We start from the raw sequence: 27,549 nt of genomic DNA on the forward strand, positions 1-27,549 counted from the left end.
TGGAAATGTATCATGTAAGACTGTATTTGACTGTAAAAAAAAAAAAAAAAAAAAAAATAAGACAACTATTATAACAGGAACACATAGGAGTTTATTTTTCTCGCCTGACAAGAAGTTAGAGGAAAGTTCAGCCACTTATGGATGTCATCAAGGGCCCCAGTTCCTTTTACCTTCCTGCTCTACCATTCTTAAGTGAGTGGTTTTTGTTCTCAAGGTTGCAAGATGGTTGCTGTATCTCCAGACATCATATTTACGTCCTAAGAGAGAAGAAATGGAGGAAGGCGAAATAGGGGCTGTCAAGGGGTTAAAGGGGCATGCCATCCAAATCTCACTTTTTCTTAAAGAATATTTGTGGAAGCTGACCCCAGCCTTCTGCATGCCAACCTCACTGGATGGAAATGGGTTTCACAGCTATTTCCAGTTACAAGGGTGTCTGGAATGGTGACTACTGTAGACCTCCAGTTTCTTTAGTTGAGGAAGGCAAGGGAGAAGGGGATTTTGGAAGCTAATGTGCAGTGTCCACCACAAACCAGAGTTCACCGTGGAACCCTGATGGGAGGAAGGGGATTGAGAGATGTTGCTGTGGGGTATGATGCTCAGGAGGACAGCCAGACAGTGACCAAACTGCAGGGCTCTGAGCTCTCTGTGGCTTGGACCAAAACATCTTGGCTGTCTCCCACCAAGAGGCCCAGTCCCAAGACTTGGCTCCTTCTGGCAATTAGCCCTAACCAGCTGCTGCCAAAGGGGTAAACACATTCCAAGTCCTTGAGTCCCTGCTGCACTGTAACTGTGGTTAAGACACACCCCCACCTTTACCCCATCTGGGCTAACGGAATGCTCGGTAGGGCTGTGTTGTTTTAGTGATGATTTGTGGTTATCCTCCTTCTCCTTAATGGGGAGTTGAATACCTACACACTTATGTTATCCAACTGAACAAGCGATTTGCATCCCATGCATTTCATTTTTCAGTTCATTCTCCAATCCTTGGGCATCGAGTAGGATAAGGCATTATGCTCTCTTTTTTTTCTCTACTCTGGAAAGATGGCCATTAAACCAAGTCATGTCCCCAAACCTCTTCAGCTAGGTAGAGAAACAGACAACCATCAGAGTCCAGACCTGAACAGTGAGAAAATCCCACCTCCTGGCTCATCACCCAATGCCAGCTCCATCTGCTTGCTCACTCCATGAAACAATGCAGACTCCATCCTGATGATGGTGCCAGTCATGGAGGAGACTGTTGTTCTTGATTAAGGCAACTTCTATCCAGACAAGGAGATGGATCACAATCACATTTAAGGAAAAAAAAAAAAAAGAAATTAAAAGCCATTATATAAAGTATGAATAAGGACTATTGTAAATGGCTCAAACTGTACATGTAAGCAATGAAGTAAGATGAATTGACTGGTACTGAGTTGGAAAAGCTATACAGGGGCAGGGAGTGTGGAACATAATTTAATAAAAATAAACTTTTTTTTTTTTTTTTAACGCGCCCACTCCCAAAGAAGAAATGGAAAAGTTGTTGGGGTGTGGACCAGGGCTTCTAATTAGCTGTTCTGTTCTTCCTGATTTATCTCCTTTCTTGCCCTAGCACCTCTTGGGACTTAGTGTCCCGTGAAGGGACTTGGTCGAAGGGCAGAGCTCCCGGTCCCGAGCACCTGACCTCCCAGTCCGCTCGGACCAGGAGAGAAACGACGAGAAGCCCACCGCCTCAGGTCACCACTCCCGCCTGCTTGACCCCTTCCCTGTTTCCAAAACAGAGGAAGCCCTGAGAAGGCTCTTTGCCAGAGTTGGAAAACAGCTACCCTCATTGTCTGCCTCGCCCTGCCGGCTGCGTTCTCCTCCCTCCCTCCGCTGCTTTCTGTCTGAAAGTGTGAAAATTACAAATCCCAAGGAACTGCAATCAGAACTCTACCTAGGGAAAATTCAGAGTATCCTGGCCATAAATATCCCGCTCCAAGACGCCTGACGTCAGAGCGGGGCGGGCGGGCGCGAGGCCGGCCCAGGGGGAGCGGCGAGGTCTCGGTCGGGAGACGGCGAGCTCGGCTCGGCTCAGCGCGGAGCGGGCGCGGCGGGCGGGCGGGCGCGCAGCCGGGCGCGGGGCTGCGGGAGCCGAGGACGCGCCATGGGGGGCCCGGGGTGAGTACGGCCGCCCCGCTCTCCTCCCCGCTTCGCATCCGGGGGGCCAGGGGACCGCGGGAGGCTTTCCGGGCCACTTCCCCACTTCTCTCCTCCTCTACTTTTCTTTCCGAGGCTGAAAGGGGATTTGGCGAGGCAGCGGCTCCACCGGCTGCCTGTTTTTCTGTTTCCAAAGTGCTTTACAGGAGCCACTGGGATCCCTGAGCGGGGTTGCGGCGGGGTGGGGGTGGGGGGGGGTGCGTGCGCGTCGGTGCCTGCGGGTGTGATGTGCGTGTCGGCTCTGTCTGGATGGGCACATCTGGACACAGGAAATGTCTTCGGAAAACTTAAAAAAAATGTTTATGGCTTTGAAATCCGATTCCTTCTTGTCATAAGTGGACAGACAGAGCCAGTGCCCTCCAAACGGACAACTTTTTGGTGGTGGCTTTTCCTGGTTCGCTTGTGCCTGCCTTTGGGTGATTTAACTCTTCACACGCCCCCAGCTCCCACTTGCAAGCCTGGCCCCTGGCCAGCAGGCCAGGCCCGGGGGGTGGGGGTGGGGGGGCTTCTGGCTCTCAGAGCAAACTCTCAGAGCTTCTTGCTCTCAGAAGCAGCGGGACCTGGGAGAGGGAAGGAGCGTCCCAGGAAAGGCGTCCTGAGTAGGGATTCCAGCACCTGCGGCTGCTGCCCGTCCGTCTGCCTGCTGGGGCCCTGACAGCGCCGGGCAATGGGGCTTTGACTTAACCCGAATGAAGGAGCTGGGCTGGAGGCAGGTAACTGCAAGGGGGAGGAGAAGAAGGAGGGGGTGGGCAGGACTGAGACTCTGTGTCGAGCCGTGCCGGAGAGTGGAATGGATGTGTCTGCCACATGTGCCCACTGTGGGGGCCATTGGGGGTTTTCTGGGAGCCCCTCGGTGCCCCCAAACAAGATGCAAGCTCGTAACATAAAGAGACATGTCTGAGTTGTGGGGTGGAGGAAGGGGGGTGGTGGGGGAGAGGGAGAGAGATTTTTATCAAAATTGAACACAGATTGTTGAGGTCTGGGCTTGATTTAACTCTTCTCTCTCTGCCTTGGCCACTTTTCCAAAGTCCTGTGGTGGTTTTGCAAAGTTCCTAGGAAGATGGGAAAGGCGGGGGGCAGCGGGGGGGGTGCGGGGGAACCACCTCTCCAGGAAAGAGTCCCTGGAGACTTTCCTTGAACCCTACAAGGGAAAGAGCAACTTTCTATCTTTAAATAGTTTCAGGTTTTGTGTCCCCCTCCTCCTTCTGAGTTTGGTGTCAGTTTCTTGAGTTTCTCTGAAAAGTTGGCTGAAGAAGGGAATGGATTTTCCCTAGGTCTTAGAGTGGGAATTGTGCTCTTTGAGTGTGGGAGGAAGCGAGGCCCTATGGACCCACCAGCCGGGGGTTGCCCAATGCACACATTGGATGTCCATAGCTGTTCAGCAAACCAGTGACCACAAAGAGAGCCCTTTCAGCGTCATCCTACCCGGCTCTCTGGTTTTATATTTTGCAATAGAACCAACCTGCAATATTTGGGTGGGAGGAAGATTACTGGACTCTCCCTGTGTCCTAGAAAAAAGGAGAGAATTAAAAAAAAATGGGACAGGGAGGAAATGTGGATATAAAAAATGGACCTACAGGAAGTTGAAGATTTGGGAAGGGTTTTAGAAATTATACAAATTGACCCCTGGAGAAGAGCTGCAAGAGACGGCGCAGACTGCAAGTCAGCTCTAGACTCCTTTAACTTCAGGAGTATGTCTCTAACTTGAGTGCAGTGAAGGAGGAGGAAATCACGCTAAGGGCCGTCTAAACAAAAGTGCTTGTAAAGGGGTAGTGGGGTGCCCGCAGCGAAATGCATGTGTAGGCGCCTGTTTATGCACTGGCGACTGCGTGGGGATGGTCGTGGCCTCAGGCCTGGAAGCATGAACGGGCCATTTCTCGGTTGCTCTGGGAGCTGCATCGACCTTCATCTCTCTTAAAAAAAAAAAAAAAAAACAGCTGTGCTATTATTGTCTGGTTCCCTGGTAGCTGCACAGTCCAGCTCCTAACTCTTAGCTGCGTTTCCAGGGTTTTTCCTCCGGATCCTCAGATGCTGAGGGAATACTCGTGCCCCCATCAGGACAAAAAGAGGAGAGAAACTTCTCCTGGACCTCAGAACTGAAAAGAGAGTGAGGAGTTCAGGAAGGGGGAGGGGGTGTGGGGGGGGACCAGTAGAAAGGCCGGTGGAGGTGGAGGGTTTTATTTATTTATTTATTTTAGGTGGAAGATTTTAGTATTGGTGATTGTGGGGGAGGTTGAAAAGCCAAGGCCTTCTGTGGAAAAAAGTCTCCTCCCCAGTGTTCTTCCCCAGCCCCCTGTCACCAAGGTTTTTTTTTTTCTTTTTTTGACACAAAACAGGTTAAACTGTTGCCATGACTGAAGAGCCTGGGCTCCAGGGCAGGGTGAAGTGTAGGTGGTCAGGAGGATGCAAAGATAATCAGTGAGGCAGAGGCTGGCCTCACAGTGGAGCTGGTTGAAGTAACGACTAAAATGTCCCCACTCATTCCCACCGTGTACAAATAGAAGACTGACTATCCAGGGGTGGAGGGGACCCATTCTGGAGTCTTGTTCAGTCGCTCAGTCATGTCCGGCTGTTTGTGACTCCATGGACTGCAGCATGCCAGACTTCCCTGTCCTTCACTATCTCCTGGAGCTTGCTAAAAAAAAAAGAAAAAAAAAAATTTGGAGTCTAGCGTGGCCTCTTGTCCCAGCACAGGACCCCTTAGGGACAGCTGAGGTTGAGATCTGGCCTTTCAGCTCTTTCATCACTCTCTCTGGAGGGTCATTGGGATCCTGACCCTTTAGAGTTTGCTCAGGGGGACATTTCACCAGATTCTCAGACCACTGATGCTTGGGCTGATAATGGAAGCCTTCTCATTGGCCCTTCTATCAGCTCAAGCTTCTGACCAGCTCATTGGTCATCTCTGAGATCAGAATACTTAGGGTACATTCTCAGGCTCTCCAGAAGGTCGTAAGGTCAAAGGCACCTGGCAGAAAGAACCACTTGGAAGGTGTCCTTTGCTTTGACAGCCGTTGACCTAAGTCTCCACAACTAGGGTCTCTGTGTTCAGGGATCTGGTGTCCTTCAACTCTGGACTTCAGATGCAGCCTGGCGCAATGGAAAGAGGACCAACATCAGAGCAGTCTGCCCGGGAGAGAATTAGTAACCTGGGCATGCGTCACTCTTTGCAATCCCGTGAACTGTAGCCCGCCAGGCTCCTCTGTCCATAGGATTCTTCAGGCAACAACACTGGAGTGGATAGCCATTTCCTTCTCCAGGGGAATCTTCCTGACCCAGAGATCGAACCTGCATTTCCTTCTTTGCACTTGGATTCTTTACCACTGAGTCATCAGGGAAGCAGTAACCTGGGATACATTACTTATTCTTTCTGAGCTTAAGTTCCCTCACCTGTAAAACGAGAATGATATTTACTGCTCAAGGTTGTTACAAATATGGTATTTATGCAAAGGGGCTAAAACAGAGCGAGGAATGTCGTAGACCTTTCATAAAGGGAATCTAATAATTTTATTTTCTAGTTTTTTTAGCCATCAGCCACCCACGTGGTTTGGAAAGGACCTCTCTCCAAATCTGGCTGTGTTGTTTTCTGTTCTTGAAGACACCTGGGTGGAGATTCAAGGGCTCAGGTCACCCTTACTTCCTCCCTCTAGAAACAGTAGCCAGCGGGGATTATCCAGGAGCATGGCTGCTCTGTTATCCTGAGGGCTGGGAGGGGGCACCAGGCATCCTGGATATCTGGCCTGGAGACCACTCTTGTGTTTGAGTTCTTGGGAGGGAGGAGGCCAGCAGAGCCAGTTGTATGGATGGGGTGGGAAGGTGGGAGTGGGGTGGGAAGATCAAGGAGCAAAGGCATCCTGAAGGACAAGCCCCAGGTCAGAGACGGTCACTGCTCCTCAGGGTGAGAGGGGAGAATCTGGTGGGTGGTAAAAATGGAAGATTTAGCCATTTGTAAACAGCTTGGCGGGTATGGGCTGGGGGGGCTGCCCTCTCCCTGATGGACACGCCGTCCAGCTGTGTGGGGTGGCTGATCCAGAGGACTGAAGGACCATCTGATGTGGGGAAAGCAGCTGCAGGTTCTCTTGGCCCATCTCAGTGCTTCTCAGTTATCCTTCAAGTTGACATTTAAGACTTTGAAGATCACATTTGTTTCTGTTTTGTTCAAGCTCTCTCTTTAACCGTGGCCTGGGATGACTTTTCAGCTTTTAAGAGGCTCAGCCAGTGGCCAACTTCTCTTGAGATGGCCCAGATTGGGGGTCGGTGAATTCCTCACTCCTGGCAGTATCTATTTCTCCAAACTCTCTCCTCACATTTTTTTGGTTTGTTTGTTTTTTTGTTTCATTATGAGGTTATAAAACTGCACCATCCGAATGCTGTGCAGGAAGGAAATGCCTTTTTCTCTGGACCCGTGGGTCATCCTGCTAGTGCTTGAGTGAGGCTATCGGAGTATGGGCATTAGCAGGTGTTGTGGGGTTCTTTCTGGGTTCCCCACCACCCCCCGCCCCCGCACCTGCTCCAGAAAAAGAAAAGGAAAGGAAAAAGAAAACCGAGAAAAATAAACCTGAGGCAGTTGGGTAGCTCTTTGAATCCTGGCTGCAGAGGAGCTGAATTTGTAGGATGCCCCATGGGTCTGTGCAAAGAGCTGCAGAATCAACAAGACCCAGGTGTGAGTCCAGTCCTGGAACCATGGGGTCACAAGCTGTTCAGCCTCTCTGAGTCTTCTTCTCCTGTCAAATGAGAGCAAGACGTGTTCTTAGGGGTTGTTCTGAGGATGAAATGAAATAGTATGTGGGAAGGACCTAGCACACTGATCAGTGTGCAGCAAAATGGTAATGCCCTTCACTTTCTAGGTCTTAAGCTCTTGAAAGTACCTGGATTTGGACATTTGTCCATGAGTCACAGTAAATAAGCCACTTATTCAAGGCTTCACAGCAGTGCTCAAAGGTCAGCTGTCTCTGCCTAGAGATGGAGACCTTCACTACAAAAGTGGGGCACAGACCAGCGCTCCCCATGCCAGACAAGTGGCAGCTCCATGCGAGGCTCTACTAGCATAAAGGAAAAGGCCACCCACTCGCTCACCCATGAACCCGGGCTATTAGTGAGCTACCACTCGAGCTTGGTTTAGAAGTCCCAAACACTGTCTTGGTTCAAAGAATTGAGGTCAAAACTGGAGAGGGAAACCACTGATGTAGGACCCAGCATTAAAGTTGAATGATAATGACACAATGACAGTCGTACCTCACGGTTGAAAAGCATGTAGCCTCATTTTATCCTCATGACAATCCTATGAGACAGGTATAATCCACATTTTACAACTCAAAGCGGGAGGCTTAAAAGACTTCCCCGACTTCAGATCATAAATAAGTGGAAAAAACAGCTATCCAAGCAGTAGGTCTCAACCCATCACCTGGGAAGCTTGTAAAATTATCAGTACCTGGGCCCACCCCAAGCTGATTAAATGAGAATCTCTGGGGTGTGGGGCCCAGGCACTGGTTGTTCTGCAAGGTCCCCAGGTGATGTGGAGTATGAGTTGAGAGCCATGGTCTAAGGGAAGCGAGAAGTGGACCAAGGTGAGGAATCAGTCTTAACAGGCAGAGGTGAAACACAGAGTCAGATCTTTACTAGGGCTTCAGCTCCGTGGTGGTGGAAACTTGTGTGGTTCTCCCTCTGCCTGGAACCTAGAACATGCCAGATACAAGGTAGACATTCGATCCATGTTGGCTGAAGGAATGAACAAACTGCTGTAGATTAGGAGCTGACAATCTCAGCAGCCAAGTCCAGCCTGTCATCTTATTGTGTAAGTAAAACAAGCCTTGTGTGTTACTGGAACACAGCCATGCTGTTTGTGTATGTGTTATCTGGGGCTCCTTTCTTGAGAAAAGGGTGGAGTTGGAGTGTTGTCATTGAGGCCATATGGGTTGCAGAGCTGAAAATATTTACTGTCCGGCCCTTTAACAGACAAAGTTTGACGGCTCCTGCCCTGGTTCTTAGCGTGAACAGACCAAGTACAGTTTAGGGAAGGTTGTTGTAGCTTGGTGGTCAAGAATATGGCTTCTAGAATCAGATCTATGTTTGAATCCTGGTTCCGCCACTTAACCTGTTGTAAGACCTTGCATGTTATTTCACCTGAGCCTCAGTCTCCTCATCTGAAAAATGGGGATGATAATAAATGCTACCATTCTCAAAGGATGGTTGCCAAGATTGCCAGCCCCTGGCTTAGAGTAAGCACTCAATCATTGTTAACTATCCCTATGGTGATGGTAAGTGGTTGTAATTCCTGGCAACTAGCCAGCTAGAGGGAAAACAAAAGTCAAAATCTAAATCCAGTATCACTAACAGAATAAGGGATGTGGTGGGAAAAAGTAATCAGTTGGTAAGCTGGTGTGAGGAAGAAGGACTGATGTAAGGTTTTTGAGGCAAAGGGAATCTGTTTAAGATAACACAAGACAGGCTCCTGGTGTGCGAGTTAGGTGCGGTTTGGCTGACGGCTACGTGGCTGTCAGCCGTCAGTCCCATCATCCTCAAGGGTTAGAGTTGTGCTGTATTCAGTGGCTCACTCGTGTCTTCCTCTTTGTGGCCATTTGGATCATAGACTTGCCAGGCTCCTCTGTCCATGGAATTTTCCAGGCAGGAATACTGGAGCAGGTTGCCATTTCCTACTCCGGGGGATCTTCCCAACCCAGGGGTTGAAGCCTCATCTTCTGCATTAGCAGGCAGATTCTTTACCAACTGCACCACTTGGGAAGCCCCTTCTCTCCCAACCCTGCCCTAAAAGGGTTAACTTGGGCTTTATTGCACTGAGCTTAGTTACAGGCATGTCCCACCTCTATTCCCGTGCTTGTAGTTTGTTCTGCCTGGATGGCCCATCTTCCTGGGACTACTTGTCCTACCAGACTTGCTTTGGTGCCCCCTTCTCTCCCCCTTTTCCAGGCTTCCCCTCCCCGCCCAGTCACTCCCTCCTCACTCTGCAAACTTAGCAGGCAGCTATGACATGACATCTCACACGTGGCATCAGGATCCCGGAAGGACTGAGTCTCTGTCTTGCCTTCTTTGTATTTGGAGCTCATAAAAGCCGAATTACATTGTAGAAGCCACACCTGGTAGCCAGTGTCAATTAAACCCTTGGTTCGACTCTGACAGCTGAGTTAACTCTTGAGGAATGCCTATGGTACGTGCCTGGGTGCTGATGGGATGGCAAGAGCAAATCCCCAGAGCCAAGCAGATGGCGAAGAGCGGTCCAGTTTATAGACAACGTGGAAGCTTTGTGTCCTTAGCCTCTGTTCCGTGGTGGCTCCTGCCCTCTGGAGCACCTCTCCTAAGGGGTAGCCGGGGACAGGGAAAGGGGGAAGAAACTTGAAACCAACCCTCTGACTTCTTGTCAGCAGATGCGGTGAGAAGTTGGGTTTTGGCTTCTCTGGGCTTTTCATGTGTACGTGCCAAGATAATTGGGAATTGGCTTGGGACGGTCAGCTTTCATTATCACGGTAACAAAGAGAGGCATGGTCATGCATAATAGCAAAACAGCAGATAATTCACAATGTTGCCATCTGAACGCAGAATGTGTTGTGTAATTTTTAGGGATTTTAGTGGCAGATGTATACTTGTGGCAAATATGTGTCATATATGGAATAATATTAAAATTGTTATTTTCTAATGATGGAGAAGGCATAGAAGAATGTTGGCCTTAAATTAAATATTCCTCTTTGAGCAACCCCAAATGGACAATTAGGAGCTGATTTCTAAGAGGGCAAGGAAGACAGGGAATGAAATCGTATTGTTAGTAGGTCCCACTATGCACATAGCACCATGTTGATAATTTTTTTAAAATGTATTTCTTATTTGATTTTTCAAAATTACGATGGTAATTATCCCTTGTTTAACCATGTGAATCAATATCATGCAGAAATACAAAAGGACAAGTGGAAAGCGAACAGCATCTCCACCCCTCCTCCACACCCTGGGAATTAATGTTTACAGCCTAGAATTAATCCTTATCTTTTCCTTTGTCCATACAACTACTATAGGTGTGTATACCGTTATGGTGGGGTCTTGGCCCAGACTGTAAAGCATCTGCCTGCAATGCGGGAGACCCGGGTTCAATCCCTGGGTTGTGAAGACCCCCTGGAGATGGAAATGGCAACCCACTCCAGTACTCTTGCCTGGAAAATTCCATGGACGGAGGAGCCTGGTAGGCTACAGTCCATGGGGTCGCAAGGAGTCGGACACGACTGAGCGACTTCACTTTCACTTTCTTGTTGTTTGACTGTTTTTCACTGAAATGGAATCTCTGTGTATTACCCTGCAGCATACATTTCTTCTCTTTGGACCATTTATCAGGGTCATCCCTATGGTGAATGGAACCTTTATTTTTTCTGATTTCTTTATATGCCTAAACACACACAGGCGCTTCCTAGGTGGCTCAGTGGAAAAGAATCCCTCTGCAATGCAGGGCACACTGATCCCATCTCTGCTGCAGTATTCTTGCTTGGCAAATCCCATGGACAGAGGAGCCTGGAGGGGTTGCAAAAGAGGCAGACATGACTGAGCGACTGAGTATACAGACACACACAGATCTATATATCTGAGGTCATGCCATTCTTGCAGCAAAGCTCATTATTATTATTTTTTTCATCAGTCAGCTATTACATGTGATTTCATCCTGGGTGACCACCAGCTTGGGTACCTGAGTCTAACATACCAAGCATCCATCACCCAGGAAAGATGAGTGACTGTTGTACCCTAGCTGGTGACCATCCTGGGTGTGCCTCCATGCTGTCTATGGTCTTTGTTTGTCCCCTAGGAAAGCTCTTGAGCATCAGTCCCTGTGGCCGATCCCTCCTTCTCATCAGATTTAGTCTTCCCTCCTTGGGTCTCCTCAATCACTGAATATGCAGGAAGAGCCGGAGGAAACGTCAAAGACTGATACATTGGATTGGAGAACAACGGTGATAGAGCAAGTCAGGCAGTGCAGGCTAATGGTCATGTGTGTGGACCCTGCCTTCAGATCACCAGCCCCCAGAAGGACTGGTTCCCAGCGGCAGACAGTGCTAGCAGTGGTCAGCCTTCTTTAGAATTGCCTCAGCTGCAGTCTCTCCTACTGGGTCCCCTCCGCCCCAGTGTGGGGGAAATTCTAAAGGGCATCCTGGCTTCAGAGCTCCCCATGGGGTTGGCTGAGGCCTTCACTGATGCTGCGTGACCACTATACTTCCCCTCCTACCTGAACCTCGCTCCCGTGACTGGTTAATTTAAGAACCCTTCCTAATAACCCGCTGCCTGCCCCCAGAAGTTTTACTTATTTTACATGAAATCGCTTTGGAGTAGCCCATTATTATCCAGATAATTGTTCCACGGCATGCAGGATCTTAGTTCCCCAACCAGGGATCGAACCCATTCTCCCTGCAGTGGAAGTGCAGAATCCTAACCCCTGGACCACCAGGGGATTCCCGAGAGTGGGAACTGGGAATTTATGAGGGTGTCAGAGAAGAGGGCATCAGAGGAGGAGATGGGTGGACGGTATCACCGATGCAATGAACCAGAACTTGGGCAAACATCAGGAGATGGTGAGGGACAGGGATGCCTGGCATGCTGCAGTCCATGCGGTCGCAGAGAGTCGGACACGACTGGGTGACTGAACAACAAAAATGTCACTATATGAAAAAGTACATTTTTTTTCTTTTTTCCCTTGTGCTCTATTTTGTATGTTTTCTAGGTGGGACCCAGCTGATTTCTCTTCAGTAGAGTTGTGTTATAACTGGGAAGTCTGAGCACATGTTTTGATTTTATTGCCAGATTTGCATTGGCGCCTGCTGCCTCCCTCAGATCCTCAAGTCTAGGCTGAGAGGTGTGGGTATATCAGGTTGGAAGCATGACCGGATAGCTTTGTTGCCATCCTGCCTGGAGATAGGATCTGGACAAGTTGACCTTTGGGAATTCTTCTCCATCTTATCAGTGTATCTGCTATATAAAGGGGGTGGTCTCAAGGGGCTCTGATGGCTCACTGGGAGCCAGCTTCCTGCCTGTCTAGGTTTTCATGCCTGCCTGGGTCTCTGCCAGGTCTGATTTGTTCTTATGGGGGTGTTTGCTTTTTTGCTGCTTTGTCCCAAGCAAGGGAGGTCTTTGGGGCTGTGCATTGAACATTCCACCTTCTGCGTTATGTACACTGATCACCTGCCCCAGTGCCAAAGCAAAGCTTGCCGGCATCGTGGATTCCCGATGTGCCAGACTGACAGTTCATGTCTGACCGAGTTCCTGGGGGTCAGTGTCAACACTCCCTCCATCACTTCCTCTTGGACACCGTGGCCCCCAGCCTCAGGTTCCCCTGATAAGGTAATGAGTGGAGGGAGTGATTCCAGGTCAGTGAGGAGACCCATCAGCATTTCCACAGTGCCAGAGGCAGCTCTGAAATTCGTCTGAAGCAAATTCAGAGTTTCTGTGGACTTTGGGCAATAGAAAGGCCCAGCCATTTTAACTTTTCTCTTTTTAAAAAAGTCTCCATCAATATATTTATCAGTCTGTTCCCGATCATGTGACACTGAGCTGGCAGCTGCCCAGAGAAAGAGAGTTAGGAATTGCCTCTGCCTTTCCGAGACACCCGGTTGATAACTTACCATTACCACTTCCCTGAACAGAGGTGATGTTATTGATGACTGTGGTTCCTACATGGGAGCTGGGACTGACAGCTGATAAACAGACCAGACTTCTGAATATAAAGCTGTGGGTCAGAGCACGGGCACCGGCTTTAGGTTCTGGGTCTACTTCATGCTAGCCGTGTGGCCTTGCATCAGTTACTTCATCTCTTTGTGCCTAAATTTCCTTATCTGTAAAATGGGCTGTTATGAAGGTAAAGTTAATGTGTGATTTGGTAAAAAGAAAAAAAAAAAAAACAGAACTTGAAACCGTGGCTGTCACATAGCACTAGGAAGTATTAGTGGTGGAGGTGATGGTAGTGAGCACGAATCCAGTCTCATTAGCCCTGTTCGCCCTTCATCCCCCACGGTGCTTGGCACAGATCTGGGGCCCACCAGGAATGTATCAAGTGAAACACGCCACTGCCTTCTGCCGCGTGTCCACTGCCTGGTTAGTCTGCTCAGCTCTCTACTGAAAAAATGTTTTCCATTTAATATTTTTATTTCAACTGTATTAAAGGTCGACATGATTCAGAAAAGTGCAGTTTGTAAGTGTATACCTCAGTGGGTTTTTACACTTGTGTGACCAGCATCCAGATCAAGAAACACAACACTCCAAAACTCCTATCTCCCCTGCCCCGATAAGTCCCCCAGGTCCCTTTCTGGTTACTCCCCTTTCATAATCCTAACTTCTAATGTCAAAGATTAGTTGTGCCTGTTCTTGAACTTCATGTAAATGGAATCATACGTTGTGTCCTTGTTTGTAGGTATCTGTGTTTGCTCAGCACGATGTGTGGATGACTCATTCTTGTTGTGTAGTATTCCGCTATGGGGCTATCCACTATGATCCACTCTTTGGTTGGTGAGCATTTGGGCGGTTTCCAGGTTTGAGGCTGCTGTGAATAGCCTTGCTGTGAACACTCGTGCACTTGTTCTCGGATGAACATAGGAATGTTTCTCTGTTGCTGTGTTCTCGGGACTGGGACAGCTGGGTACTAGGGACTACATATATTCAACTTTAGGAAATACTGCCAACAGCTTTATGGAGTGGTTGTACTGTGTTTTCCATTTCCTGTGAAGACGAATAAGCTGTTCCAACTTGGTAGTGTGGGGGCATGAGGCCTGGTCGTATCCTGGGGCTCCTGAAATGTGCATCTTCTCCAAGCTCTTGGTTGTAGAAAGCCTTGGGGAGGGAGGCAGGTCCTTTTTAACCAGGTGTATCACTTACGTTCCTTCACCAAATCCTCTCAACCATTCCACGAGCTGAGACGCTGTTATCAACCCCTCTTACAGATGAGGCAACTGAGGCACAAAGCAGTTGAATGAGATCCCTGAGGTCCTTCAGGAAAAAACTGTGAGGATGGAAAAGAAGTGTGCCTACATCTGAAACATGTGCCTTTTAGGATCCAATGGTGCATTGTTTTGCTTTTGGTGCTAACAGCAGAGAGAAACACAGACCAGTCTAGAAACCCGTGCCAGCTGTGAGTGGTGGTCATGAGAAGATGGTCTGTGAGAGGGAGCAGAAATAAGCAACTTGGTGACCTTGGGAGGTCAAATTGTTTTCCTGCCCAGGGATGGTTGGAGAAAGTCATAACTTTCCTGGAAGGCAAGGGCGACCATGTAATTTACTGTCTAAACCAGGACTCGTTCAAGAGTGAAAGCGTGCTATCCGGATAGGACGCTGGGGAGGCAGGCGTAAATTGGGACCCTCCCAGTGTTGCGCTCCCCCACCCCCCAGAAGTCTAAGTGGGGGCGGGCGGAGGGAATGGCTCTCCTGCTAAGTGGGGCCGCACAGGTTCTTTTTAACTCTTTCAGAACACTGTCTGTCTGCACTCTGCCCTGATGTAATGTCTTCTGGCCGCCTCTGTTTATACTAAAAGCAAGTCTGGTTTTCTTCTTCCCTTCTATACAACATTCCCTGCCCAAATGGGGCTCTGACAAGGTAAGCTTCCTTTAAAACAGATCCTGTCCCACTGAGATGCATACGCCAACAGATGAGAAGCTTCTAGAAGCCTCGGACTGTGCCTTAGTCACTGTGCTTTCTACAGCACTTAGCTGGGTGACAGACGTAGAGTGAGCACTCCAGGAATGCTTGACTGTATATGATGTTTATCCATGTGCTTCTTCGTTCATTCTTAGTTCATTAAGAAAGAGCTTAGTTTAGATCCTAGCCTCTTTTTTAAAATTTATTTTTAGTTGGAGGATAATGGCTTGACAATGCAGTGTTGGATTCTGCTGACAACCACGTGAATCAGCCATCAGTATATATACATCCTCTCCCTCCTGCACCTCCCTCCCAATCCCCACCCCATCACGGAGCACTGGGTTGAACTCCCTGTGTTATATAGCAGCTTCCCACAAGCTGTCTATTGGAAAAGACCCTGATGCTGGGAAAGATTGAAGGCAGGAGGAGAAGGGGACGACAGAGGATGAGATGGTTGGATGGCATCACTGACTCAATGGGCATGAGTTTGAGCAAACTCTGGGAGATGGTGAAGGACAGGGAAGCCTGGCGTGCAGCAGTCCATGGGGTCACAAAGAGTTGGACACAACTGAACAACAACAACGTATATGTTGATGCTACTCTTCAATTCATCCAACCTTCTCCTTCCCTTTCTGTGTCCACAAGTCCATTCTCTCCTTCTGCATCTCTGTTTGTGTCCTGTGAATAGGTTCATCAATATCATTTTTCTAGATTCCATATATAGGTGTTAATGTACCATATTTGTTTTTCTAACTGATTTCACTCCGTATAACAGGCTTTAGGTTCATCCACCTCAGTTCACCTGACTCAGATTTGTTCCTTTTTATCCTAACCTCTTCTTTTTTTTATCTGACTCCGATTCCACTGATGCAGAAAGATGTCAGGGGTGTGTGTGTGTGTGTGTGTGTGTGTGTGTGTGTGTGTGTGTGTGTGGTGTGTGTGTGTGTGTGTGTGTGTGTGTGTGTGTGTGTGTGTGTGTGTGTGTGTGTGTGTGTGGTGGGGCGGTGCATGCACACAAAGAATGAAGAATCAAAGGGATCAACTTAATGAATAGCAAACACATCATGGAATTTGATGTCAGGATCTAGGTTTGAGTGTCAGCCATCCACTAATGAGCTGCAATGGCTTAGATAAGTGATACAGCAGTTTGACGTTGCTGAGCCTCTGTTTCGGCCATGTGTGGAGTGGAAACACAGTAATGCCAGGGGTAAAGGAGTGAAATGTGTCTGTGGAGCAGGGTATAGGAAACGCGCTCAGTATGCTGTGAATCATTGTGTAATTCCTCGTTGTTAGTGGCTGTAGTTCAGCCGCTCTCTGAGGAGCACCAGTCTGGGAGGTGCTGTGTGCTGAGGCAGGTCCTCCATCAGCTGAATGAATCCCCCATCAGCTAAATCTATTTCTGCCCCCCAGGGCCTCTGGTCTCTCAAAGTGAGGCATCAGCGTGTACGTGGCAACCCCATGTGTCTGGGAACTCATATTAATAAACCAGGAAGCACTCAGCAAATTCTTCAAGGTCTTAGGGGTTTGATGTGGGTGTTGAAAGATAAGGATGCAAAGGATGATTAATTTCTCATTAAGCCCACAGCTGCATTTTCCCCAGAACAACAGAAAGAAGCATTTAAGGGCTTAATGTGTATCCCGCAGTATCTTTGGTATGGTTTCTCATGTAGATTCTGGGGTCAAAACTGCTGGGACCCAAATTTAAGATTCCACTGTTTATTAGAATTGCAGCCTTGGGCAAGTATTTACCTCCCCTGAGACGCAGTTTCCTCATCTGTAAAAGGGTGATAGTATTATAATAGTACCTACCACTAAATGGGGCTTCCCTTGTGGTTCAGCTGGTAAAGAATCCACCTGCAATGCAGGAGACCTGGGTTCGAGCCCTAGGTTGGGAAGGTCCCCTGGAGAAAGGAAAGGCTACCCACTCCAGTATCCTGGCCTGGAGAACTGTGTAGTCCATGAGGTCTCAAAGAGTCAGACACAACTGAGCGACTTTCACTTTACCACTGAATGAGGACAAAAATAAGACTTGAAAAGCACTTAGAGCAGTGCCTAGAATGCAGTATGTACACTGTAAACCTGTGTTGTTATTATTGGCCGAATAATATGTGGTCCATTGGAATATGACGTGCTGATGCAATACATAGTTAGAGAAGGGAAGGTCATTTTGTGATGGGGATGTCTGGGAAGGATTCGTGGAAAAGAAGCATTCTCAAGGTTGATTCTTTTACACTCAGAGCAGGAAAGTTCATGCCCATGATTTCTCTGTTCTTTAAGCTTGGAAAAGAAGATTTAGTGTAGAAAAAAACCTTTCCTTAAGAGACATAAGTTTAGACTTCCCTGGTGGTCCACTGGTTAAGTATCTGCCTGCCAATGCAGGGGACACGGGTCTGATCCCTGATCCGGGGTGATTCTGCATTCTGTGTGGCAACTAAGCCTGTGTCACAACTGCTAAAGCCCGCATGCCTAGAGCCTGCGCTCCACAGCAAGAGAAGCCACCGCGAGAAGCCAGTGCACTGCAACTAGAAAGTAGCCCCTGCTCGTTCCTTCCAAATTAGTTCCTCCATCCTTGTGTCAGGGACGGGGGGATATTCAGATGAGTCCTGCAGGTACTAACAGTGTTGTCAAGAAAGGATCTAGAAGTGAAGAATACTATCCCATGTCATCAGTGCCGTGAGTGGGAGATGCTCAAAGCTGAGAAATTTAGGTTCCACTTAAGAGTGTTTGGGAATGTGAGGACGTTCAGGGATCACCTTCCAAGTTTCTGTTGTGATGATGGGATGGTAAATGTATGGTGCTTCCTGCAGCAGCAGCAGGATGGACAGATGGTACCTGTGGTTCCTTCCGTATGTCTGTGATGTCCCACAGGTAAAGGGCACGATGAGAAAACACTCTGAACTTTTCCTAGACAGTGTTGACAAAGTGAAAGTGAAGTCGCTCAGTCGTGTCTGACTCTTTGCAACCGCATGGACTGTAGCCTACCAGGATCCTCAGTCCATGGGATTTTCCAGGCAAGAATACTGGAGTGGGTTGCCATTTCCTTCTCCAGGGGATGTTCCCGACCCAGAGATCGAAGCCGGGTCTCCTGCATTGTAGGCAGACGCTTTACCATCTGAGCTACCAGGGAAATGCCCCATATTGTTGTTGACAAGGTCTACACAAATGTGTTTGTCACAGTGCCCAGGGACTGTTGGAGTTTCTGCTTCATGGGCTTCATCTCTAACACTGTGACTTATTTTAAAATTGTCTATCTCATTTTAAAATTGTCATTTTAAAATTGCCAGCTTAACAAAAGGAAGTCTTCCCGCTGGCTCCAGCCATAGATCTTTCTCCCTCTCCCAAGTTTCCTAGTGAAGAAGTGATGAAATACTATCCGACTTATTCAAACTTTCATAAATTAAAAGAAAAATTCTTGGGGTTTTCCAGAGCATGCATATGCAGTGCTAACACTGCAGTGATGCTGTAGAATAATAAACATATGAAAAAATGTTCAGCTTGACTTGGGATCAGGGAATTACCCTCAACTGAAGTCTTTGGGAGACAACCATTTCACACTCATCAGATTGGCCCCCCAAATTATACTCCTCCCATTGTATGTAGTTCAGTTCAGTCTCTCAGTCGTGTCCAACTCTTTTCAACCCCATGGACTGCAGCACGCCAGGCCTCCCTGTCCATCACCAACTCTCGAAGTTTACTCAGACTCATGTTCATTGAGTCGGTGATGCTCATCCTCTGTCGTCCTCTTCTCCTCTCGCCTTCAGTCTTTCCCAGTATCAGAGTCTTTTCCAATGAGTCAGCTCTTCGTATCAGGTGGCCAAAGTAATGGAGTTTCAGCTTCAGCATCAGTCCTTCCAATGAATATTCAGGACTGAATTCCTTTAAAGAAACCTCCCATTCACTCATGGTAGGCATTAAATTGTTATAGACAGTTGGGGGAGCTATTTGGTGCTATTCAGCAAAACCAAAGATATACTTACCCTACAACCCAGGAATTTCATTCTTAGGTAAGTCTAATACATGTGAAAAAAGAAATATCCAAGAATATTCATGATAGCATGTTTTTTAAGAGCTAGAGAACTACCCAAATATCTATCATCAACCAGAAAACTGGTTACATAATTTGATATTTATGTGTGATGAAATGTGGTGGAAAAAAATGCATAGACTGTGCTATGGAGATATAATCTCCATAATCTCAGGAACAAAATGAAGTGAAAAAGGCAAGTCACAGAAGGATGCCATTGCTATGAAGTTTAAATCATACACACTAATACTTTTATTTACATATATTTACCTGTGTAATTAAAGTATAAGAAACACATTATGTTGGAATAAACACCGAATTCAAAGAAGTAGCTCCCTGCAGGGAAGACAGGAAGGAAGAGCAGGGAGGGTCACACAGGGCCTCCATTTGTGTCCTTGATATCTATGGCTTGTGATGGCTACACAGATGTTTATTTTATTATTATCTACATTATTATATATATTTTGTAGATATGTAAAATATTTTCTAATCTAAAACAAGGTAACTTTATAAAATGGGCACAAACTGTTCTGTCTCCTCTGCCTGTTTGCACAGAGATGCTGTCCAGTGAGTGACTGGGAAGTTCTCCCCATTTGCTCTGGGTCCATATGGGAAATTTTAAGTAGATGTGACCATCTTCAAAGGTTTCCCTGGTGGCTCAATGGTAAAGGGTCTGCCTGCAATGCAGGAGACACACAAGAGACACAGGTTCAATCCCTGGGTTTGAAGATACACTGGAGTAGGAAGTGGCAACCTGCTGCAGTATTCTCACCTGGAAAGTCGCATGGACAGAGGAGCCTGGTGGGCTACAGTCCGTGGGGTTGCAAAGAGTCGGACATGACTGAGTATGACCATCTTCAAATGGAACATTCCCCACACATCTACACTGGACCCTGTGTGCACATGGTGGTCACTGTTTTTTGAACTAAACATCTTTTTTTCCCTGACTTGTGGGGTTTTGGGGATCTTATTTTGATTTGTAGGTGGAGATGCAGAACAGGGCCATAGTAATAGAAACCAAATGGCATCTCTCTGGCTTATTCTCCAGCTAGCAAATCGTTGGAGCCTCCTCACATGCCATCTCTTCCTTGTTACTGGGATCCCTTGCTAGTGCTGGCAAGTGACGGCCATCCTGACATCCCTTTGACAAGGACATGGCACTGACATTCATAAGTGTTTCTGATTGCCCGAGGGTCGGGGGAGGAGTCCCCCCTCCACCATAACTGCCTGGTTCAGTGAAGCTCTCCAACCCTTCTAAGTTCCATTAGTACAGCCCCAGCTCTGTTCCTGTTGCAAACATTGTGAAATGGGAAAGTACCCACCACTGGGAATTGCTTCACTTTCTTTTGCTTGCCAGTGAAGCCATGCTGACTTCTCCTCTGGGTGCTCATTGACATGCAGTCGATCCATCTCTTTTATGTGCCTCTCTTTTTATTGCAGCCCCGTCTCCCTTGGAATCTGGTCCAGGTTCAATCCTGGTGACACATACTGCGTTTGCCTTGAGTGCCCTGTCCTGTATTGTGCAGCCGCTGTCCTTGACCGAGCCCGTGAACCTCACTGCTCGGTGGTTCTGCAACAGTGAGCCCCTTTCTCTAGTTCCCATGGTGTTTGCAGCTAGGGATTGTAGCTGGGGGTGACTTTCCTCTCTGCCTTCGACTTATTTATACATCATATAATTCATCTTCTTTAAATGGGAGGAAGTCGCTCAAAGCTAGGACTTTGGGGAGCAAGTCCTAGGTTGCTCTGAGAATGGACACTATAGTCCACATCACTCAGGCTCCAGGCAGAAAGCAGTTGGCACGCCCCAAAGGGTTAAACTGATAAGAATGTAATGAGAGGGATATTTGCAGAGAGATAAAGGGCTAAGGAGATGATGAGGCACCCAGGGGCCATCAACAGCAAGAAGCTCTTAACACTCTTACGCCTGCAGAGGCCAGAGGAAGTTCTGGTGTTATCACTGAGCCCTGTGCCAGCTGAAGCCAAGGAGGAGGGGCTGCATGGCTGGAGATGTGGCCCTAGAGGGACACAGCCCCTGCCAGAGCCGTGGCTTAGCAGAGACCTGAGATCTCTTTCCCTCTGCCCTCCAGCCACCTGCAGTTGCTTCCCACTGGTTGAATCCCACTGGGTACCAGAAGCCCAGGAAGCTGAGTGATGCATTCTGGAACGGTCAGCCCCTAGCCACCCCGGGCAGGAGCATGGCAGAGAAGGGCAGGGAGTAGGCAGAGGAGGGATGTGTATTTCTCTGTGCTGTTACCATGTAACTAGGAAGACCAGGAGTAACTGGTGTTCAACCAGTAATAGCATTTTGGGCGGCTTGGGCTATGGTTCTGGGACTGGTTGACTCCTGCCTAGATGGGTGAGCCAGGAAGGAGATCTGGGAGGGAAAGGGACTGATATTCAAGGATATGGGTCATGTTCTTTGTTCTGTGCTTTGAAAAAGATGATTTGAATGAGGCCCGAGGATTGGCTGTTTTTCATGCTCCAGGTGGTTGTCATACCTTAAAAATGATTGAACTTGGTGATCTCAGGTGGCAAATTTTAGCCTTGAGACCTTTTCTGAGCCTAACCTAAGTGACACACATCAGGCTGGTCATGAGTGCCCAGACTATACGCATGCACGTGAGGCTGATGATGCTCTGAACTGGAGATGATCTTCCTGGAGTTTTCCTCCTGGCTCCACCTTCATTCGCGTTATTCATTACCTTCGCCTGGAGGCTCACTTGAGCACATTTTACCTGTGAAGGCTGTGATACATGTCAGAGGGGCAGCTTTGATCAAATGACCCTGATTACGTAGACAAGGTCTCTAAACGTTGTGGCAGGATACCCAGGAAGGAGAAAATAAGATAGCTGAACTCGGGGGGATAACAGGACCTGCCCTCGAGAATTCCAACTAGTATGAGAATTGGGATGTACCCACCAAAGATAAGGAACCCCTGTGAAGGAATATATCATGAGAAAGTTCACAATATACAAGCAAAATGTGTGCTTGGTAAAAGAGGGTCGGAGAATAGAGCCACTGGGAGCAGAGAATAATAGCCCTGTGGGGGGGGGGTGGTGGTGGTTTAGTTGCTAAGTTGTGTTCAACTCTTGCTACCCCATGGATTGTAGCCCACCAGGCTTCTCTGTCCGTTGGATTTCCCTGACAAGGATACTAGAGTGGGTTGCCATTTCCTTCTCCAGGGATTGAACCTAGGGATTGAACCCAAGTCTCCTGCATTTGACAGGTGAATTTTTTCCTGCTGAGCTTCCAGGGAATCCCCCTTGCCCTGTAACCTTAACTAAACATTTGACATCTCTCAGCAGGCCTCAGTTTCCTCATCTGTAAAATGGGCAAACTAAAGGTCTATTTCTCATTAGGCAGTTGCAGGGGTTACACGGGGACATCATATGAGGCACAGGGCCTAGTACACAATAAATGCTCCATAAAGGTTGGTGATTATCAGCACCATCGTTCTTCCTGGAGGTGAATACCAATCACCACTTGGGAAAAGGAGTAAGGACTCCAAGATTCCAGAGGACTTGACACCTCTTTGAATCTTTTAACTGACCTAGGTCAATGCCCTTTTCCAGAGCACCTCGCAGCCCTCAATTCTTTGACTCCCACTCACGTCCCATCACAGGTGACATGGGTGCTTGTAGACCTGGCCATCAGCTTGGTCCCCTCTAGGTGGGGAATTGTGAAGTGTTTGGAAGGAAAAGTCTGAAGGGCCATCTTGACTTGTGTTTCCCAAACCTCATTTGATAAACCACTGGGTTCCCACTATGGCCCTGGGAAGAAAGTTCTGTGGTCAAAGAAATTGAAGCAGCCATTCCATCTTTGCCCTTCTTTTGCTCACAGAGCCACAATGCTCAGAGAGGCACTGTAGTTAAATCTGGTTTCACATTGTTTAAATAGTGTTCTCTCAATTTCTTTATCTGAAGAGGACTTTTTCCATAGGACACCCCATAGAACTAGTGTTTTTAGACGTGTATCAGTTAGAATTTTTGTTCAGCTATGTGGTGATGGTGGTGGTGGTTTAGTTGCTAAGTCATGTCCGACTCTTGAAACCCCATGGACTGTAGCCCCACCAGGTTCCTCTGTCCATGGAATTCAGAAGCCCCACTAGAGTGGCTCCATCAACTCGGGTTCTGTATTTTTCTCATTTTCAAGACAGTAGATGCAGTCCTGAGTTGGCAGAGTAGCACCACAGTGCTATGAGGGACATGAGCTCCTTCTGTCTCTCTACTTCAGCCTTCCTTAGAATAGATTTTTGTTTTTGTGCTTATTTTCTCATGGTTACAAGATGGCTGCATCACCGCTAGCTTCACATCTGCATCCCAGGCAGGAAGAAAGAGAAGGGCAAAGTACAAAAAGTGCATATCAGCTAATTCGTTCTCTTTAATAAGCTTTTCTGAAAAGCTTTTAACAAGCTTTTTTCCAACCTCTAGAAACTGGTTGAAACTCTGTTAAGGGGACTTCAAACTGCAAGAGTCTGAGGAGAAGCTAAAAACTTTTAAAATGGGTATTTTGATGCTTCAAACCAGACCAGGGACCTATTAGTATGGAAAAAGAAGAGAATTAATGTTAGGTGGGCCGTTCACATCATGCGCCATATTGATTGATCAAATCTTTGCTTCTCTCTTCAGCGGATTTATTCTAAAAGCATCCCATGCCAAAGAAATAAAAGCAAGCAAGGAAACCAACTACTCTTTGTAATCAATAGAAAATACTCTAAGCAATAAAGTGCTTGGGCTCACCGACTCATTGGGAAGATGCTGTTGGTGCCCCATGCAGGCCCCTCTGCCCCTCTGGCCGCCGTGGGTATTCCAGCTAATGGCTCACACCTGTGGGGACTGCCTTGTGGTTATTGAACCTTCTCACCCCGAGGTGCCTGGGAATTACATCATACTTACCCCCACCTTCCCCTGCATCCTGTGGCCAATGACTAACTGGGGAAAAGGTACAAAAGCCCCACTCCCTCGCCCCAACTGGGGTAGATATGGCAATTCCCTTCCTTCTCCAGAGCTCCCCCTGAATTGGGCTGAAGCTCGACTTCTCCTAAAACCACATTCTTGGCAGATCCTTCCCCTTTCTTTCCCTTATTCCCTTCCTGGTTTCTCCTGAGAGCATGACCTCAGTACATGCCATGTATACGAACCTCTGTCTCAGGCTCTGCTTCCAGGTAATTGGATCTAAGGTGTCCTGGGTCAAACAGCTTGAGGGGTGGGGAGGGTCTCCACTTCCTTCTGAGGGATTTGGTGTAAAACCTGACCCCTCAGCCCTGTCTGTGGCCTCTTTGGCTTGGCCTGGAGGCTGTGGGGACAGCTCTGCGTTTCACCCTGGTGATGACTGTGCGGCCGCATCTTTGCCAGTCCTGTCCAGTATGTTTGGGGAGGACTCGGCACAAGATGGAATCCAGTACTGTTATCTTCTCAAGGCAGATATTCTTAGAAACATTGATTTGCATTCTTAAGCCCACGAACTGTTTGAGAAGGCTTGTCTTGTGTGTGTGTGTGTGTGTGCGCGCATGTGCGTGTGCACGATTTTCCATCTTGCGGCAATGGCAGTGGGGTATTTATAGCTGGATCTACAGGGCCATTCTCACGTGGCTAAAGCAAATGAAAACCTCATGTGGATTTTGTTTTGTTTTCCCCCCTCTGCCTTTGCCATTGCAAACTCTCCTGTTCTTAAACCCTTGTTGTTGTAACCAGAGCCGCGCGGAGCATCGCTGCAATGGGGAGGTTATGTAAATTTACTATTTCAGGCAAGAGTGCCCATTCTCCTGCAGTCGGGCCACAGGGCCTAAGAGAGGGGATTTGGGGGGGAGCTGGTGGGTGACCCTGAGTGGCTGCCCCACCCAGCTCCGCTCCCCCTTGAAAGTCTCCCCAGATTAACCATGTGGACTGTGGATTCCCCAGGTCAGCTCATGATCCCTCTGCGTACATGAGTGCCTTGGAAAGACAACTGTTTTCTTTCCCCCTTGTTTTTCTGTATTTCTTAAGCCTTTCATGTCTATGTTTTGCCTTCTCAGTTAGACGGAAAACACCCTGGGGGCCTGGTCTGTTTGCCCAGGTTGTAGAGCTTTTGGCAGGAGCTGGGGGGGTGGGGGTGGGAGGCAAACACTCAGGCCCCTGCTTTCTCTGGTTGGATGAAGAGCTCCTGGGGTTCTCTAGACGGCAAGGTTGGAGTGTTGGCCTGATCTTTATGGAGAGGCCAGCATTTTAAGCTGAGGAGGCCAAGGGACCCAGGACCCCTGTAGACCATCTACCATTTCTTTCTGGTGACCTGGAACCCACACATTAGCACTTCAGATGAAAGCAGCTGGGGCTGCACTGTGGCCTGGGGAGGGGTGGCCTGGCCCTAACCTGCCAGAGCATCTGGAGCCCCCGAGGGGCTGGAGGACGCGTAGGAAGCTTGGCTGCGCTGACCCCGGGAGCTGCATCTTCCTGCTGCTGGGCCTCCTGCAGCTGGCCTGCCACACAGAGAGCTTTCCAGACTCTTCCTCCTCAAACTCCCTGAGTGATACCTGCCATACGTCCAAGGCCTCCTCTGTGCCAAGCACTGGGCTCAGGACTTGCACACTTCAGCACGCCTCATGCTCACAACAGATGTGCAAAGCGAGTGTTATCCCATCTTACAGAAAAGAGAACCAAGTTTCTGAGAGTTAGGCACCTTTCCTGAAGCCACACAGAGGGCCTGACTCGAAGACCCTAGTCCTCTGTACTACTCCCTGATATGTCATAACCCTCTCCTTTAAAATATATATATATATATATTAAATATTTATTTGGCCACACCAGATCTTTATTTGCGGTACTCAGGATCTAGTTTCCCGACCAGGGATCAACCCTGGGCCCCCTTCATTTGGAGCGTGGAGTCTTAGCCACTGGATCACCAGAGCTAGATCACTGGATCCCCATCTCCTTTTATAGTGAACTCCCCACTGACCACCAGATCAGAAGGCACCTTCTGCACTGTGATTAGACAGGTGCCTGGGCAAGGGGCATGCGTGCTTAGTTGCTAAATCGTGTCTGACTCTTTGCAACCCCTTGGACTATAGCCCGCCAGGCTCCTCTGTTCACGGGATTCTTCAAGCAAGAATACTGGAGTGGATAACCATTCCCTTCTCCAGGGGGATCTCACCAACCATGTTACTTTCACCTTGCTATAACTCTGTAGCAACAGCAAGCATTATCCTGTATTTCTACCTTTCCACCCTTCCTGGAGGCTTCCCTGGTGGCTCAGTGGTAAAAGAGCCTGCCTGCTAATGCAGGAGATGCAGGTTCGATCCCTGGGTCACGAAGATCCTCTGGAGAAGGGAATGGCACCTCGCTCCAGTATTCTTGCCTGGGAGATCCCATGGTCAGCAGAGCCTGGTAGGCTATAGTTCATGGGGTCTCAAAGAGTTAGACACGACTTAATGACTGAGCCCACACCCGGGTGGCCATCTAGTCACAGCATGGAAGGTGTCTTCTGATCCAGGGGTCAGTGGGGAGCTTCTGGAGAACCTGGGGCTTTGAACCCTTGAGTCCTGCATCTCAGTCCTGCCATTGCCTCCCTATGGTGCTCCCCATTTCCACCTCCCCTTCTCTTTCTACTCCTGTGAGTTCTAGACGGTTTGCAATCCTAGGATAGAGCCAGCAATCTGTTTGTGTTTGTCCTGATTCCAAGAATCCCAGATATACAAGAATTCCTCATTGAAAAGTCAAGCATTCTTGGGGAAAGTGTGTGTCACCAAGAGAGCGAGATTCCTCTCATTGGGAAATGAGATCCTAGGCCGGTCCAGGCAAATAACTGTGGATTTCAGAGCCAGAGGGAAGTGGATTGGCTCCCCCCCGACACCCATCTCCCTGGCTACTCACTCCCTCACAAACCACAACTGGCGAATTTGCCTCCCCAGTTCATCTGAGGGCACTAACCAGATGATAATTTCCTCCAGATACAGAAGGAAGGAAGAGGCAGATTGGGGTGTTGCATGCATATGTGTGTGTACACAGTTCTCCTCACTGCTGGTCTCTTTCATGTAGCTGCTCTTGGCTTGAGCCACTCACCTCATGAAGAACATGCTAGTGAGGTTTTTTTTTTGGGAGGTGGGGGAGTGGATCCCAGGATACAGACAGTTAGATCAGCTGCTCATCTTCTCCTACTTTGGGGCAGCTGTGCTTTCCAGAACATCTCAGGTCAGTGCAAGGAAAGATGCTCAGTTGAGAAAGGAACCTCTCGTGGCTGCAGATTCAGGTGGTGGTGTCACTGAGTTGTGTCTGACTCTTTGTGACCCCATGGACTGTAGCCCACTAGGCTTCTCTGTCCAGGGGATTTTGCAGATGAGAAAACTGGAGTGGGTTGCCATTTCCTTCTCCAGGGGATGTTCCTGACCCAGGGATCGAACCCACATCTCCCGCACTGTAGGCAGTCTCCTGCATTGCAGACGGATTCTTTACCATTGAGCCACCAGAGAGGACAAGTGGTTCCAGGGAGGGCACGTAACTGAATGATGGTGTTTTCCCTAGGGAGGGAACTCGAGCGCCTCAGTCCTGGTATCTAGAGTGGGCATCAAACCAACAAGTCCAGTGTCACCACTTCTCACCACTCGGCTCTTCCTCCAGGAAGTCTTCCAGGTTGAAGTCTAATTGCCGTCCGTCTGTCCCTTCCTCCATCCTCTTCAGCATTAGCCTTCTCCAGTTTCCAGCTACACAGTAGACAATACTGTGGCCAGATGTCACCTGAGCAGCCCTGTCTCTGAGACTCAGAATAAATTAGCTGGA

General features: G+C 48.4%; 1 protein-coding gene across 3 annotated transcripts in view; it reads left to right on the forward strand.

The window, feature by feature from the left end:
- Nucleotides 1-2,010: 2,010 nt before the first annotated feature.
- Nucleotides 2,011-27,549, forward strand: part of DAAM2 (dishevelled associated activator of morphogenesis 2) — a 126,725-nt gene continuing 101,186 nt past the window's right edge. For 2 of the 3 annotated variants that reach the window (XM_043450987.1, XM_043450992.1), the window contains exon 1: nt 2,011-2,136. The gene's annotated coding sequence lies outside the window, so the exon portion shown is untranslated. Of the gene's footprint in view, nt 2,137-2,566; nt 2,889-27,549 lie in introns of those variants that run through there. The other variant, XM_043450990.1, reaches the window with a different exon arrangement.

This window comes from Cervus canadensis, chromosome 28 (assembly GCF_019320065.1).
Source record: "Cervus canadensis isolate Bull #8, Minnesota chromosome 28, ASM1932006v1, whole genome shotgun sequence".
Classification (NCBI taxonomy): domain Eukaryota; kingdom Metazoa; phylum Chordata; class Mammalia; order Artiodactyla; family Cervidae; genus Cervus; species Cervus canadensis.